The following is an 18,838-nucleotide window of genomic DNA, read 5'->3' as shown; positions in this document are numbered from 1 at the left end:
TTGGCTTTGTCCCATACTGAGACCAGGGTTGCCAAGATTTTTGCCCACTGAGGCTTTTTATGGCCAGTTTTTAAACCCCTGAAAATAGGCCTCTCCAATGGAAATACTGACGTAGCCGTAACAACAGCAGCGCAAATGAGGCTGCAAGAACACTGCTGGGTCCTATAAAGAAGAAGGTGCTATGTGGGGGAAAGCATTCTCCTGGAACTCATGTGTTTGGCATCACATCCAGCTCAGTCTTCACACCCAATATTATTTTCAATATTTCACGCTCAGTGCAAAAATAATAACTTTGGTTCCTGGGGATCTCCAAAACTCTCTGGGCCTGTTATCTTGGTGGCTTTCCTCAACTTGCCCAAAGACAGTCGGCAAAATCTTTTTAATCGTTATTTATTACAATGTATGGCAAGTAATAGAGAGCAAATTGTAATTTTTGAGCTGGAGTAAATTTTAAATATTATAAAACCAAGCAGATCTAAGCATATCAGTGTGACTCCTCAAGAAGCGAACATATTCTATTGCCAGAGCATGTGTTGGTATTGCTCAACTCCAAAGGAAAAAAGCAGAGAAGAGAACTAGAAAACACTCCTGATTTCAAAATATCTTTTATTCCCATGATTAGCAATGATATAATATAACATCAAGGATTTTTGTCACTTAACATGAATAGAGTGTGTTGACAGATGGAGGAACTCTGTACTGTAATAACGTTTACCTCCGGCTAGTAGGGGAGGGAGAACTCACCTGACACTGATGCAAATGCACATCCTGCATAGCCATTACTGCGGCCTACATGTGGTATCAGTACTATTTAGTGTGGGATTAATTAGTCATATGACAGCATTGAAGTCAAGCGTTTATCAAGATTAACAAAGGATCTGGACACTTTCATAATGAGAAGTATCATCTACAGTTACATCAGGAAGAAATGGGGGAAATTAAAATATGCCCAGGAGTTACTGGAAGGGAAAGCAAAGACTCATGGTTTAGAGTATAATCTCTCCCTCAAGTGACGCATAAGGGAAGAACTCCCCCTTTCGTCAAACACACTCAATTAATGGCTTTTTGCAAATGAGCTGCCTAGTGGAAGGCACAACAAGACTATAGGGATGGCTGGACTGATGATTTAATGTGTGGTACTGTTCCTATGCTGTGATTACTGAACCTTTTAGGGTGACGGTGTGGGTACAGAAATTACACTCTTCTGGGAGGGAAGACAGCAACAGATAGAAACTGCCTTTACTATTTTGATAATGTTAAACTCTTTGCTGGGAGAGAAATAAACTGCAACTGCCATGGAACAATGCCACAACCAACAAGATTTTGGCTTTCCACCTCCAGAGGAATGCAGCATATACACATATGCAGGACAAGATAATGGATGGATTTGAAATGGTTTTGGTCCTGATGCTTTCGGGGAGTCAAGCAAAGGGCAGAAATGTGACTTTTCAAAGCCCATCTCATTGGGGGCTGGAAACCTCATAGCCCCAGCACTGGTTAGAGCAGCTTTAGGGGCTGCTGCCATCTCTGACAGATCACTCACTTGTTGGCCAGTACTTGCTGTTATATGGCACTTGGGGGCTAGGGACACGGTCCTGCTCTGGTCCCAGTCATTTGCTCTGTGTGAGGCTGTGCATTGGGGCAAAATATTGTTGCTCAGAAGTCTTCTGAACTACAGGGGTTCTTGCTTAGCCTGCAGCACCTCCTCCTGAACGGTCCTCCTGTGCTGACTAAAATGTCATACAAAGCCCACACTGGATATTGATATTAACTGCTCCCTTGGCTTCTGTGATAGACACCTGTGGTGATACTACAGCAATGCAACGGGCTACCTTCAGGAACCTTGATACCTCTGAGAATTTGAGTGCAGGGGTGAACCTAGGTACATTAGTTTTTAATATTAGGTCCTAAATATCTGATTTGCTTGCCCTTTTATTCCTGGTGAAGAGGACATGTCCCTTTACTGTGCTTGTGCATCTCTTCATTAAAGTAATCACAGAAGGACAGCATGGTGGCAGCCACCTACACTCTTCCTTCAAAAGGAACACTCCACCATGAGCAGCTGAGTGTCCCATTGCTCCCCCCATCTCCCTGACACTGCTGTGGGAGATGGATGCATGTGGTGACTCAAAGCCTCTCCGCTTTTATTTCTACCTCCTGTTGGGAAGCCATCCTTGTTGCAAACATGCCTGACAGCCACAGGAGTGTGGCTATGAACAGAGGTTTAAGATCTTTCATACAGTAGCCTTAGCAGGCAGATCCCAACTTAAAACATTTTTTTTTGCTTTTGCCACAGCATAACTTTGACGCCCATATTTCACAGCCTCACTGTATCCAGCTACCTTCATCACACGTAAAAGAGGTTGTTTGGAGACCTAGTTTGGTGCCACCTGGGATATTAAAAAGCCAAAAATCCCCTTTCAGACTGAACAGTCACAAACTGACCCAGGGTTATAAATCTGTACAACACAAATAGGCACTCCACACATTGCCTCTGTATGACTAAAGCCTTATGTAATGCCCACAGCGATATTAGGTTTTATTTTTATGCATTTCTAAATTTCATTTCATTAAATTTCTTTTATTACCAAATTTATTTGCTGAAACAATGAACAAAATAGTTACTATAATCATTCTGTCTCCTTAACAGAACAGTTAGTAGCTCATTCTTTTGCAGGGCATTTCTGGGTATATTAGATTATAGTCTCAAGCAGTAACAGAGAAGTTAAAGGAAAAGTTGAAGGAACTTAAGAATCACAAGACAAATAAAAAATTAACCAGAAACCCAACAAAATGAAGGCTGGAACAAAAACAATGCCTTTAAGCTTTGTTTCCTTTTACTGTTAGAGAATTCATCCTGGGAACTTGGGAGGGTATACTTTACAGGGATACACAAAGAAAACACATTAACAACTGCGCTTTTTGGTTTAACAAATATGAATTATGAAAAGGTTCTAAGAAGCCTCATTAGAACTAATAAGTGGAAAGTCTTCAGCATGCAAGGCTTTCCCTGTAGGAATATGTCACTGAAAAAATCCTTTAACATTAAGTTTTCCTTTGTCTTCACATCTTCTTTAGCCTTCTAATGTTAACTTGTAGTGTAAAGATGGGGTTTTCAACACTGTCTAAAATACGTCAATTCCCTTTTTCCATTAATGTGCACTGTACATCTAGACCTACAGGTGGCTGACACTCCCAGCCTTCATAAAAATAAATCCTGGTGGACATATTTATTCTCATGCTTTCAGTGGAAAGGAAGACCATATCTAGAAACACAGGTTAATATAACTTCATGCTAACAAGTTTCAATGCTGTAAACGGAGTAAATTGGAAGTGTGCATGGGGAGAATTATTTTCTATAAACAACTTAGTGTAGTTTGTAAGATTTTTCTTTTTTAATGCACAGTTGCATCAGGTGGGATTTTCCTATCCCCCATAAGTGTACTTTTAGATTTGTCCATTTTAGACTTGTTTGTAATTGATGGAAAGAAACAGACAATTCAGGGCACGATTGATCCTAAGATTTTTATATCTTTCCCTGTGCATATTTCTCCAAATTAAAAAGTATGTGTACACCAAATATATACTTAATGTGGAGATGACAACGCCTATGTTTGTACAAATTCATGAGATCAAATACTCATATTTGCCTTTGCAATATCCAGAGCAAGGCTGGAGTGCATACGGATATTTTAGTGTCCAACTGGAAGTACACACGATGGCATAAATAACAGTGAAATAAATTGGAAAACAAAAGTACAACAGATGATAGATAAAACAAACTGTGTCTACAGGGCAATTCAGAGGTGCATCCATAGCTCTTTAGATGCATAAGAGATTCCCTAAAACTAATAAGCTCTGATATAAAAAGCAATGCAGCTGCAGCATTACTTCCTTCTCCATGAGCTGAATTAGACCTCCTGATGCTCTGGGTAAGCACATAATAGCTTAGCACTCACAGCAGTAACAGTAACAGTAGGATTTTCAGCTATCTCATTTAGAGCCAAGTCAAGTATGCCTACAGAAGTTGCAAGGACACTTGTGGACTACAAAGACATATCCTGCATGCAGGATATAAAGTCACACAGGCAACAATATGTTCAGCTCTATACAAGGCAGCCAATGGCTGAGATACTCATGCTACCACAAGTAGTGGGGAGGGTGACAGGAACTTACAGACCAAGCTTTCCCTCACAGGGAGCAAAGGGAAGGAAAACAATCCTCCAAGATGCTTCCCAAGGAAGAAAAAGACAAAATCCCTCTGAGGTGAAAGACAGAATAACTCCAAAGCTGCATTTGCTTCATAGTAAATGTTCTACACATCCATAAAAAGTCCTAAGCGATAGGCCTGTAATTTTCAGCATTAAAAACATACATGTATCAAAACTTTTACATTTAGCCAAGTGCTGGAGCAGTTCAGCACTATAGACTGGAGGACTGAAAGCATCACAGTTTAGCAAGAAGCAAAAAGAAGCTGTGACCACTCCTCAGGGTGGCACACCTGTAGACAAGGACAGTGTCAGGTGCTGTGCATTTTTGGACTACAAAAATTATTCTGGGTCTTCTGTTAGGTAGTTCTAGCTTTCAGAAGGCACACTTCAGTTACGCTTTGTGGATTACAAGGACAGGAAAGAATTGTGTTGTAATACAATCGTATAATAAGCAGTATTTTATCACAACTATTGAAAGTAGCAATATATTTGGAAAACAGTTTGCAAGCAGCTACCGAGAGTAACTTTGTTATTTTTCTTTTCTTTCTGAGAATGAACTAAAATTACAAATCTCTTGATTTCTAGAGAAGACTATGTTTAGTGTTTGTGTAGCAACCCACTTAAGTGAGTTTAGTTTTAAGCCAATAGATACATGCCTTTATTTACACCCAGTTGACCTTTTCAGATTCAGTGGACTTTTACAGCTGGACAAAGGGGATGAATTAGTTGCCTGTCTGCTATATCTGAATCCATGAATCAACCAACACTTAATTCTGTCTTCCATAGGAATCTATCTAGCCTGAACAGCTAATACGTGGTAACCCACAGGAGGTAAAATCCGAGATAGGGCTGAATAAGTGTAGCTTCAGGAGCAGAAGAAAACCTCAAGCCCTGCTAACACACGAGAACTGCAAATGGCTTTGTCTTTAATTGGCAGTTTCCGCATGTCTGCTAATATAAGCTGTAAGTCTGTGACATGTGCATGTTACTTGCATTTAAAGCCAGCTTATCATCCAGAAACTGAAATGGACCCACTAGGATTTGGGTATCATATGGTATACTAAGAACTGATAACAAAATACAAGTAGTTGTACTAATTTCTAGGCCTTTTTCAGATTCACCCATAATCCACATAATTCCCACTTCCATTGCAGTGTAGTTTCATGACAAGTCCCTGTATTTTTGGCAGAATATATAAACTTGTCTCTTTATGTCCTTTATTGTCAGGATAATCATCTTAAAACCATTTATTTTAAATCCCTCCAGGCGATTTTTATTTAAATGGATTGTACATGTTTTATTGTTGCAATAATCTTCTTGGTTTTGAGCATCTACTTCATTCCATTGGAATCTGTGGGGAGGTTTATGCAGAGAATACCCCTATTTTTCCTGTATACAGGTGTTTTGGAGAAAAGAAGTAACACAATGCTTTCAATACCTCATCACAGTCTACAGCTTCCTCACAAGGGGAGGAGGAGGGGCAGGCACTGATCTCTTCTCTCTGGTGACCAATGACAGGACCCGAGGGAATGGCAGGAAGATGTGCCAAGGGAGGTTTAGGTTGGATATTAGGAAAAGGTTCTTCACCCAGAGGGTGGTGGAGCACTGGAACAGGCTCCCCAAGGAGGCAGTCACGGCTCCAAGCCTGCTAATATTCAAGAAGCACTTGGACAACACCCTCAGGGATATGGTGTGAATTTGAGGTTGTCCTGTGCAGGGCCAGGAGTTGGACATGATGATCCTTGCGGGTCCCTTCCAGCTCAGGACATTCTATGATTCTATGAATATTTAACAGTAAATAAATAAACAACCACATCTTGGAAAGTAGGAGACACTGCTTTTCTAAAATTATTTTTTTAAAATGTATTGGGGGAAAAAAATAAACAAGGGATACTATTCTGACAGGTTATAAACTGGAAAGACAGGCAAGGCTCTTGGTTATGCTGGTAAAGAGAAACTGGGGTTGGTATAAATCCCATCTAAATCTGTAGACAAAGACTGTATTCTACCTAGACTTGAGTCTAGTCTTTATTTCCAGAGGTCAAACTTCCTCTGGTCTAGCATTTCTCATTACGCTCATACATCTTCTCTGTTTCTCACTTATAACCCTTAACTGCCCCATTCCTGAAGGAAAGTTCACAATATAACATATTTTCCCAGAGGGCCAAATTTAGCTCCAGTAAAGTTCGAAAGGGTTTTGGCTTTATTTCCTTGCCCAGGAGCAGCAGCAGAGCCTTTCTGCTTTATGGTTGATGGGTGCAGACTTGATACACCTAATCCTATTAGCCCCCTTCCCAACACTACCAGTGAGCTGCAGTGCTGGGAGTTTTCACAGTTAAGGGTTCATAACAAGCCATGGACACAGTCCCCACCAACTTGGCTTCTCATCAGGGATTTGTTCTACCTGTCCAGGCCCTCCACATGCAGCACGGATGGGAAGGAGTTTGGTCATGGATGCCTTGCAGCAAGGACCCATCCCTAGTCCTTTTTAATACAGAATTCTGTGTTCCTGCTTTCCTCAGCCACTGCCCTCTCAGGAAAGGCAGTCTTGCTGCTAGGCTGTCTGCACTTCCACTGGCTGGGGACAAAAGCCCCTTAACAATCACCATGGCGTGGTTATCTGATAGCCATTAAATGTAGTCCAGATTAGCAGAGCAAATACTTCTGAGACTCCTTGATGTCTTTGCAATAAAGCTGAGCTGTGGCAAATCTGGAACTCGGTGCAGGCGTTTTTACGTTAACACTCAGGTGCTGTCTAAATACCCTGGCTCCCCAGCACTGCGTCTGTGCTCCAAGGGGAGCTGGAGGCAGATACTGTCAGCAAGGGGCTCTGGCACTCTTAGCCAAAGAAAGCCACTCTGATTACCTGAATGTAGTGTCGACTGCATGTCAGTACGTATCTTGCTCTTTTCAAAAACAAGGTAGCACCCTCTTACTTCTACACATGGTCTGTAGCTCCTGTTGTTTAAAGGAATACTCCTCCCTCTTTCTTCATACGCAACACCTACAGATTTAAGCACTTTTTGTTGTTTCACCTCTGTAAAACATAGCAAAACAGAAGGGTTGGACTGAGAACTGAATATCTTTACTCTTTTTCTAAGAGGTTAAGAAGGAGCTTTTGCATGTATAATTTAGGCTGCAAGTTTTCTTCACTGGGCTTACACATTAGGTAGAACAGCAAGATACTCAGACTACGGTACAGCAAGAACCACTCTAAGACAGACAATCAAATATGTATCTTGTTCCTAAATGCTAGAGATTAAGATGACAAATTGTTTGTATCCTTCTAACAGTTCACAGGAGACTTTTCTCTTAAAGATCTGTTTTCCCATTAGATGGAAACAGAAAAATGTATTTGTCACCTGGTAGAACAAATCCTAGAACTGAATATGCAGGTTTTCTTCCTGAAGAACCCTGGAAGAAGAGCCGCCACAGCACAACCCTTGTGTCTGGCTGGGGCTGTGGTACCCGCTGTTCTGTTTGCGGACCCTGTCATGGGACTGTTGCACAGGCACAGAGCTTGTTACTTCAGTGTAGTGAGAATGAGCTCTTCCCTCCTCAGAATAAACAGTCACAGATCTCTTCAGCTGTATTTTTATCCAGGGATGCTGCTCAGCCTTGGGACCTGTTTTGGCTGCTGAGAGATCCTACCACCCAAGTACATGGAAACATGATTAATGGATGCTTGGCTTATGCTTCATGTTACATCAGCCCTCCGCATTCAGCCTGGTTGACAGGGTACAATTTCCCTCTCCTGTTTGCTGTCTGCTAAACACCTCTGGTTATTGATTTGTTAAAATTATTTTTTCCCACAGATCCTGAGAATTATGTTTTCCCTTTAGATCTATCGGTCAGTTCTCTTGCAGCTTTTTGAAAAGTAGTCTCAGGCTGAAATCACCAAAATGGACTGCAGAAGTTAGGTCCTCATATTCAAAGAACTTTAATTCCCTTGGGCTTCCCTGAGGAGCTTTGCCTCAGTTTTAAAACTCCTGAAAAAGGTGAGTGTAGGTACACACCCAATGAGGCCTGACCAGCTATAAATGATGGAGACGTTATACCCTCTAGTGGCAGGAATATACGTCCACAACAGTCATAAACACCTGCTGCACAAGCCACTGCTTTCCTTTGTTTTGGGAGAAGCGTTCTGAGATGGAGGCTTATAAGGGGCAACGAAGTAGGTGTTGAACCTTACTTACACTTTTGTGGGCCAGGCAGTGTCATTTATAAGAGATTGGCGTCTCAAGAATCAAACAGAAAGACTTGGCCAGAAAAATGAGTGCCAGCAAACCGAAATCGTGTACTTAACAGCATGAAGAGTCCCCTTTATTTCTAGCTACTTCAACACAACATAAACCAGAAATAACTGCAGCAAAGCCACTTTCTTTTTCTTTTCCTCCATTTTCTTTTCCTAGATAGTCTCAGCTATTAGCACAAAATTACCTCTAATTGGATGAAATAATGCAGGCAAATATTAAAAATCTTTCAGGCTTGGTTTTCATCAGCAATATATCCTGCATGGTTAAAAAAATCTGGAGGAAGATAAATATCCTAGGTTTGGGTATTAATAAAAATACAAACATAAAAATTTACTGAGAACAGGAATGTTTTATTACCTGACATTTGAGATCATATCCCTCTAGGTAGTTTTGTTCTTATACAACAACAGTTGCCTCAGCAAAGCAATGGGAGGGATAAGCATGTTTAATTCACGCCTGCTAATATATAGTAGGTTGCAGAAAGCAGCTTATGAATTTGAAAGTCTGGTGTTTGGGGTTTGCTAAGCTATTTGCCTGAGGGCAGGATGACATTCCTGTGGCATGTGCTTTCTTGAATTGCACATAATGCACACCATTTTTTGCCTAAAACCAGAATAATAAAAAAAAATAAATAAAAAGGAAAAGAAAACCACCCAACCTCAAGAAATAGTAGTTGATAGTAAAAGGTAATAGCTTTTTAACATGATTCTGATCTGTGATGAAGCATATGTTGCTTCTAAGGTATGGTAGTGGCCTACTGGTGTTATAACCATTAGTTTAGAAAAAAAGTACTGTTCACTGCTATGCCGATCCAAATCACCATCCTATTTTCAGGTTCCCTAGCACATAATTCAAAGCGAGGTTACTTCTTTTCAGTAATGCTCGGAATCACACTTTTGTTGTGGTTACATGTTAGTCCATTCGTTTCACTTTGCTGTCCTACAAAACCTAGTTAAGTCAACACTTTGTAATTAATTTGAGGTTTCTGACTAATTTCTGCTTTCCCTGTTTCAGGGTTCCTATGAAGAAGGAGATTCACTGAAAGGTAATGGCCAGCCTTGTTTCTTCTGCTCTTGCCAGGGGCCAGAATGCTTCAGTAAGCCCTGTCACCACAGGCACACCGCTCTGCAGCAATTATTGCACAGTCATTCATATAACAAATAAAGAAAGTAGTAATTTATAGCTTGGACTTCAAAATCTTGCTTTTGATCATTTAAAAGCAACATAGGCTGCATAGTTCTCCTCAGCCATGTTCTTGTTCTCTTGTCAAGAGCCAGATTAACTAACACAGACTCGTGTTGAAATGAAATGCCATTTTAAAAGATTTCTTTTCAAAAGCTGAGCTAATGCTCCAGTTGAGAGAACAGGGATGCAAGCCTTGGCCTCATTTGGCAAGTTTGAGCCAGGGGCACATATCTGTGTGCATCCCCCTGTGGTATCCCACCAGGGAGCCAATGGTTAAAACACAGAAAAGAGTCTTTGCTCAGCTGGTCTGCACAAATTGGGAGTGACAACTATCCTAAGGGGTAACAGTCATTGGGATACAATACATTACTATTAAATGGCATCTGGGGTAAGACAAGAGATCCTTTAAGGTTCCCTTTGAGGGAAAAACTAAGATGACTTTTCCTTTTATTAGACATCGGAGATTCTGCCCAGTTCAGCCTCATGGCACAAACCCAGTAGGAATCAGGCTTCAGTAGTCCTACTGTTTGTGGAATGGCTAATTTCACAATCCATTTGGAAATCCTGAGTAAGGATAACAATATTTACTCTCTTTTATAAGATTGTTAAAAATCCTTATTATTGTTCAAAATCCTTATTATAAGGTTATCGTACACTGACTGAAGAGTAACAAAGCTGAGAGCAAGAAGCAGGCCAGGACATGTATGTGGGATGTAAGGGAGAGAAAACAAATCCAGAGACAATGAGGAAACAAAAATTCACTAAGGAAAGAAGATTCCTGGAGAAGAGGAAGAAAGGAGAGAGGACATCCAGCTGCAGGGTTGAGGGATGTGAAGACACACTAGGGACTGGTGAGGTGAGAGAATTGAACGTGGATGGAAAGATGTGGGATTAAGGCCAGAAGTGGCTTGGGTTTTTATTTTTTGAGCTTAGCTGATGGTATAGCACTGGAACTATTTCTGCTTCAGAGAAAAGCCAGTCAGAAACAGAAAATCTTCTACAGTCCAAAGTTCCCTGGGCTTTTGCAGCTGGCAGAAAAAGGAAACTGAATACGCTGCAAGTTCAAAATGCCTTTTGGAAATGTACTTGGGCATTTCTCATGGCCTGCATTTTTTTAGATAGCTAACAAAACCAGGCCCCACTCCCTTTTAAGTTAATAGCAATGATTCAGTTAATGTCAAGAGATTCAGTGCAGAATGAGACAAAATAGTGGTGCTCCTGTAGGTAGATGTACTGGTCATAAAAAAGGCTTAAAAGTCAAACAGAAGTTCTAACAATCAGTGTCCCGGTTACTGCCTTACTCTATTACTTGGAATATTATTAGAATAAACTCTATGCCAAGCAAACTATTCTTGTTTCTCTTATGCAAATATGTGCAAGAAAAGTTGGAAACAAGATTCTTCTGGGTACATAAGACTTGTCACCATCTGGTTCGAAGTACAACCTTCAGCCTCTAGGAAAAGAATAGATGGACAGAGGTGATGTGCAGGCAATGGAAGAGAAAGATATTTCTCATTATGGATGATCTAAATGTAGCATACTCTCTCATAACCATCTTCCTGAGTGTCTGAGGAGACGCTGATATGACATTAGTCTCTTGGTGGTGGGAACAAGAAAACTCTCTTGGCCCAACACTGTTCTCTTTAAATGTAGTTGCCACTTTTTCTGGCTTCATGAATCAGTCGTTCTTTGTATCCCAAGGCAGTTTCTCCTTGCTTCTATATTTCTGCTGCTAGACATGTTCCTGAATCAGTGCTAACTCAATGTATCACACGTCTACTGGAAGGTTAGTTGGGAGATAAGATGTTCCCAGAGTTCACGTTAACTTGGGGTGACGATGCGACCTCCTTCCTGCCTCCTCTGGCTGCCTGTCTCCATGGGAACGTAGCTGACAGGCAGCAGGTTTGAACCCCTCCGAGTCCTGACAGACCTTCCCATCTTTTTAATCTGTTTACACTCCATGTCTTCCAACATTTTTCTTCATGAGGGTGTGCTGGGTGCAGGTGCCCAGGCAATGGCAGCAGTGGCTGCAGGGGTGGTCTCTGTGAGGAGAGGCGGGGGCTGCCCCATGCCAGACTCTGGACAGCTGGCTCCAGTTGGCTCCAACGGACCCACCACAGGGCACAGCTGAGCCCTTCAGCCACGATGGTTGTCTGTCTTGGAAAACATATTTAATGAAGGGCAGAGGATTAAAGGTGTTACTTCAATTTGTCTTTGTTTCTCACTATCCAGATCTATTTTAATTGGCAATAAATTAAATAAATTTTCCCCAAGCTGAGTCTATTTTTCCCATGACTGTAATTGGTAAGTGATCACCCTCTCTTTATCTCTACCCATGAGGTTTTTTCATCTTATTTTCTCCCCTTGTCCTGTTGAGGAGGGGCTGTGAGAGAGCAGCTGGGTGGGTGTCTGGCTGCACTCCAAGATCAGTCTACCACAGAGGGTTAGGCAGGGTAGCAGCTGAACATACTCCAGCCCAGATCGATGGGTTCCATTGCAGCCTTGACTCATTCTATGTGCAGTGCCTGTACTTTGGGAGCAAGTCACTGCAGACAGACAGAAAAATGTTTGATTCGAAGGACTCTGCCTATTTAAGTTTCCTTTTGAGCCCACTACCCATCTCAGTCTGAGGAGTTTTGGTCTAAAGAGCATTTCTCTTCCTGAGATAATAGTAATTATCTAAATCCTCTGCACTAAACCCCTTAAGGAAACATTTGACTAAAAAATGAGAGTGATACTGTTTAAGCTACTTGGTGCCACAGTTCATGGGCTGATGTAGGTGAGGACTCATGTTTCTTTTTCAACCTTCTTTTGTCTTAGGGAAAAATATGTTCTTTATTTATTTTTGTCCAAGTATTTCAGTATTCTCTATGGCATTTCAGAAATAATTGGTAGCAGTAACAGTAGATCTGTAAGACATTTTTGTGTCAGCACCAATTCCACCCCCTCCCTCTATGATCAGTGAATCTCTTTTCTCTTCCAAGCCCTTTTTTTCCATCAGAAACATTTGCTAAAATCTGTAATTTCTTTGTCTAGCTACTTTGACAAAGAAATGCTGTTATTATTAATATAAATACAAGGTCTATAGTTTCCTGTTGAATTCTGTGTATTGCTTTTACTCTGTACCCAGACAGACTTTAAACCTCTCTGTTTTTCCTGGTGGTTTTTTTTTGGGGGGTGTTTTTTTTTTTTTTTTTATGGCAGGAACACGTGCAGAGCCAATTCTTGTCAGATATAAAATCTCTGCCAGACTGAATGCCCTTTAGGCTGTGACTGCTGTTGTATGAAACTAAAGGGCAGAAGGGAAAAGGGAGCCTAACCAACCCTTGCACAAGTACTAGGTATTATGGAGTCCTGCATTTCTTTGAAGTGAGAAGTCCTTGTTCTAGTCTTCCTCTCTGCATTTCTTAAGAAGGCACGCAGAAGACCAAACATGCACACACACACACACACACTTCTCATCAAGCATACTGTAGTAACTGCACGCTACAGAGCTCCAGGAGACACTGTGCCAGCCGCAGGCACAATACCACATGGGCTTTTCTCTGGAGTAATGCTGCTCACTGCCAATGCCACAGAGCTGTTCCCTAAAGGCAGTTGCTACAATATTTTTGTGTTTTAAGTGTGAGGTGATGGCTCTGTCTGTGTGAGTGAGTGGGAACCATGTGAACATACATAGGAAATTATTCTCTTGGCTCTAGGGAAGATGTTGAACAGGGCAAGTCCCAGAGGTTTGCATTTGTTTCTAATCAACAAAGTTTGCACTGTAACAAGAGACATAAGACACTCTCCTGCCACAGGAAGGCTTATTATACGTAGAGGAGATCACACACTGCTTTCAGAAAAACTGCTAAGAAAACAAACAGAACAATGTTATACCTTGCTGGACAGCGTTAACATTTGACACTGTAGTAAGTTACAAATGACTTTAAGACTTTGTCCATAGAAGTTTTCTGTAACAAACTGGATCACAATAGCCTTAGAAATTTATCTTCTGTCTCTTCAAAAAAAATGTTGTCAGAAAGAAAGCAAACATATGAGCCACACAGTACTCTCAGTATATCTCTTTTGTCTCTCCCTTAGTCACAATAATTTCATTTCTACACATGCCACCTCAGCAGGGAGAGAAAAAGTTTCCAGGAACAGATAAAAGGGACAACAGATTCCAAGCTGTAACAAAGGAAAGTCTGCTTAAAAGTCAGCTGATTTTTACTGGGCGTAACCTAGACACTGGGATCCAGGGAAAGAAGAACGACAAGCTGAATTTATTGGCCCCTGCCAAGACATTTGCAAGGTCTGGCTGGAGCTGGAACAGCCCTGTCCTTCCACTGAGGGTTCTTTCATTTTAGGGAAACAGATCAAGATTATTAACTTAATTTCTTGTGTTTATTGAAATTGGTTCCACACCATGACCTTCAAGACAAGTGGGTTGTGGTAAAAAAAGAAAAAAAAAGCAAGGAAAGCAATATGATTCTGGATAAGAGGAGGCTCTATGAAGTATTAGAAAGAGAAGATAGTTGGCCTCAAAATTTGTGTGTAGCATGGGAATCCACCTATCTTTCATTAACTTATACAACTTTTTCCATTTGGAAATTTCTTTTCCTAGCTCTTCTTGCTCCTTCCCCCATGCCATGCACCCTTCTCATCCTTTTTTAGTTTCCACAGTTTCTTCTTCTCTGCTCCATTTTCCACATTTTAACAGTGCTGAGAACTAGTCATACAGTGCTGTGCAGAAGCATGATATTTAGGGACTATTGACGAACTTAATATGGAACTGATGGAAGTAAACACACATTAAAATAACAACTCCGTATCTTCACAAAGATATGCATTTACAGCTGCCTTAAATTGTCTTTCACTCACTGAGAATTTGCTGTGAACGTAGTATGGGTCTGCTTTGCCCACCATTGGATATTTCTACTGGTTTTGTTCAGAGGTCTTCCTTGCATTCAGGCAGTAACATATCTGGAAAACAGAGGTCAGTGAAACAATCTTTTTGACAGTATCCTTATCTCATGTGAGATATATGACAACATACCCCAAGTTAGAAAAGACCAAAGAATGACATACCCTGAAGAGGAATTGAAATTATTGGAAATGTTTAGCTGAGGAGAGAGGCAAATAGAAGATATCATAAGCATTTGAAAAAAAAAGAATACTGTGAGGTAATTACACTTCAAGCTTCTGTTCGGATAGTCCATAACACAGTAATGATGTATAATGATGTTTCAAAGTGAAAAGGCTATTAAAGAAATTATATAAAGCGTAAGTACAGTGGGAAACAAAAAGTCAGACAAGCCAAAAATTTAACCAGTTTCAGAATAAGATTTAATATTCATATGCATATCCATAACCATTTGATAACAACAAAAATGTGTCACATAATACAGATCAAGATTTCACTTGGTGTTGAAAGAAGAGGAGAGAAGAGCTCTTTACCCTCACATCTGCCTAGTAGGTCTTTCTCAGAGACATCTGCCACATCTATGTCAAAAACAGAAAGCCTGCTTTCATGGCTGCTAGTTCTCATCCAGTGTGCCAGTTCCTGTTTTCTTTGAAGCTGAGTGATCTTACAACTGAATGTGACCACTTAGCACTTTTGCCTGCATATCATTATATACTTCTATTACTGTGTGTTAGGAAACTGAGGGGGAAAAAATCAGCAGATTAGATTATAAACTGGTATAAATAGTCTTATTTCAAGTGATGATGGCTGAAAACCATCTATTTGTACCAGGACTTGGCTGTTATTCTTCATCAGTCAGTGCTGTCAGATACCCTTCTTCATTTAAAGGTTATGAAAATATGTCCTTGGGGATGACATTTGTTCATATGTGAAAGGATAGTGACTAGAAGAAGAGGTAGCAGGGACCCTATAGTACCAAAAGAATAATCTGTGAGTTTTCTTATCTTCTGTGTTTCTCTTGTTCTGGTTTTTTTTTTCCTAGGGTCTCTTTTGTTCAGGTTTTCTACTGAACTATACCAAATATACTGCTGGAGTAATGGGCATGTTTTTAGAGTGTGCTCATATTAAAACAAAATCCCTGATTGCAAAAGCAATAATGGCACTTTGAAATCTCTGAAACTTTAACTTTCCAAGGAAGAAGTTGTGCTGCAAGAAGTAAAGTGCTTAAGAAAACAACAATTCCCAATCCCCAGATGTTCAACTCCTGTCAAAATGTGTGCTGGGATATCGTATGTTGAAATCTGGCAGGGATGGAATCTTCCAGTTAGTTGTTATGTTGTTGTCAAGACAAGGCTGGAAGGACTAAAAGCAAGAGAAAACAAAAGATCTTCCATCCTCAAAACAAAAAAATAATAAAAAAAAAAAAGAGAGAAAGAATCCCCCAAAGCAAAAGCCAAAAAGTCAAAACAAAATCTCTTCTAAAGGAATTACTCCATTAAAGCATTTCAAATGGGGCCTCTGCCAGACTCCGCTCCCTTGTAGTAACATAACTAGAATGATTCACTGAGTCAAGAGCTCAGTTGCCAATAACCACTGTATTTCATGGGCTTTTCAGATTCAGTAGGAAATAGCAAATTAAGGATCAGTTAAAGCTCTTATATACATGAGACCTGCCATGGCATAGGGTAGGAAAGGGATCATATGTGCTTGAAATTGTGATGGCTTAAAAATGTACCATACTTAAAGAGGGCTCAAATGGTTTGTGGAAAAAGATGTTTCTTCTTGTAGCTGTGTGTAACACTCCCACATGGCTTCTACTGTGACTTTGATTTGGTTTTCTCTTCCCACCCAAAAAAAAAGTACGTTCAGAGTTCTGGTAATGCCAGTCACATATAGCTTGTGCCTTTCCTTTCTTCCCCTGAACCTGAAAATTAACAGGTGCAACAAGGGTGAAGGAGGAATAATTTTAAAGCTACTCCTATTTAATGCACCTGCATCTAGCTCGTAACACAAAGTCCTTCAGAAGCTAGTATAGAATCACAAAATAATTTAGGTTGGAAAGACCTCTGGAAGTCCTGTGGCCCAGATCCCTGATCAGACCATGAGTAAATATTGAATTAGAGCAGGTTGCTCAGGGCTGTATCCAGTTAATTTTTTAATAGCTCCAAGGATGGAGATCTCACAACCATGCTGGGAACCTGTTCCAGTGTTTTACCACCAAGGTGGTTCTTTTATCTTATCATAATTTCTTTTGCTTTAAGAAGCCTTTTGATTTAAGAAGCCTGAAGAAGGAAACAAATCCCTCTATTTGTTCCATATGCCCTGTTGGAAATACCCCCATGAAGCCCCTGTTGATTTTCAATACTATATAATATTTTTATATATATATATCTTATATAATACTATATATTTGGCTTGTTTTCACTTGATCCTATTTGCCTTCCCTTACCTTCTCCACATTGCAAATCTTGACCCCTCTCGGCACCTACAATGCCCCAGTTTTGCAACAGAGCTGTTGATGGCAATACATTTTTGTGCCAGGGTAGTTTCCCTGTGAAAGACTTCAGAGCGCTCTAGCCTTGGCTCCAAGGGCACAGCCTGCATTCATACTTGTTGGCTGCTCTCGATCCCTTCCTCAAGGGAAAAGGAATCTTTTACAAGATTAGCTGTTTACTCTGCTGCTGGTATTGGGAATTTAGCAGGAATCTAGCAGTGGTCTGGCTGGCATCAGCGTTCACATACTATATTCATTTGTATGTGAAACCACTGCAAACTGTTTTCTTTATACCCTGCATTTACTACAGATCAATACAGAATCTTGACATTGTTAATTTGAGACATGCCACTCATCTAAAAAAAAAAAACCCCCAAACAGTTCTAATACACAGAAAGCTCAAATTTTCAGATTTCAGAGATGCTAAATAGTAGGAATCTGTTGAATCTGTTTAATTAGAAGCAGGAAAGATAATTAATGCAGCAGGGAAAACCGTTTTGATGTGCAGTTTTCAATTTTTTCCTGACCATTTGGCAATAGTTTAGATGGGCTGGATGTCCTGGCTTAATAAGCCATTCTGGATAGGGAAAAAGTCTCAACACCACAAATACTGCTCAGAGCAACCTAAATAGTGGAGGGATCCTCAAATATGGTGATTCCTCCCTTCATTTGACTATACTGGCTGCTCTAAAACACACCATCATAATCTGTGTATGAAATCAGACCTTACCAAAAACACAGTGAGGAGAAGAACCAGCTATCACCAACAAAGGACCAATTGCTGTGAGAGTAAAATGTCTATTTTCTCCATTGAGGAAACCAATTCTTTCACCTTCTTGGGATGTGCTCTAACACATACACATTGGGCTTTGCTGTGTTTTCTGTTCCTCCCCTAAGGTCTTAACTCTCCATACACATAAATACAGAGAGATTTGCTCTTTGTTTCCAAACCACAAAGCTTCTATAGGGTGGTGTTACTTCTGTGGGAGAACTAGGACTTGAGAATACTGGAAAAAGAACTCCTCAGGATGTTTACAGACAGTAATGCCTTGTACATAGGGCAACCTTTCTGATTTTGGTTCCCAGCTTCACACTTAGCATGCTGGAGAAAGTTTGTCATTAAAAAAAAAAGAAAAAACAGCAACAAGAAGGAAAATGTATTTATGACTGTATAATTAAAACTTGTCTTTATTGGGATGGTGGGCAGATATCTCCCAACTCTCTTGCCTCAGAATGCCAAACGCTTAAATACATTTTCATTATGAACATGTAGGACAAGGGGGTGAATCTGAACTGCAGGAGAGGTGAGACTTATTTGCCTCTATTTCTGCTCCTCCTAGAGTCCAGGAACTCAGTCCTTTTCCTTTTCTGCAGTCTACTGCACAATGACCTGATATGATATCACTCTCTACAACTACCTGAAAGGAGGTTGTAGCGAGGCGGGGGTCGGTCTCTTCTCCCTAGTAACAAGCGATAGGATGAGAGGAAATGGCCTCAAGCTGCGCCAGGGGAAGTTTAGGTTGGACATTAGGAAAAAGTTCTTCACTGAAATGGTTGTCAAACATTGGAACAGGCTGCCCAGGGAGTTGGTGGAGTCTCCATCCCTGGAGGTATTTAAAAGAAGGATAGATGTGGATATGGTTTAGTGGTGGACTTGGCAGTGATAGGTTAGCAGTTGGACTTGATGATCTTAAGGGTCTTTTCCAACCTTAACGATTCTATGATTCTATGATAGTAAGGAATATGATACATTTATTCCTAGAATACAGCAGAAGAAAACAAAAAA

This window comes from Phalacrocorax aristotelis, chromosome 1, assembly GCF_949628215.1.
Source record: "Phalacrocorax aristotelis chromosome 1, bGulAri2.1, whole genome shotgun sequence".
NCBI classification, from domain to species: domain Eukaryota; kingdom Metazoa; phylum Chordata; class Aves; order Suliformes; family Phalacrocoracidae; genus Phalacrocorax; species Phalacrocorax aristotelis.
Note: the sequence above shows the minus strand (reverse complement) of the source record.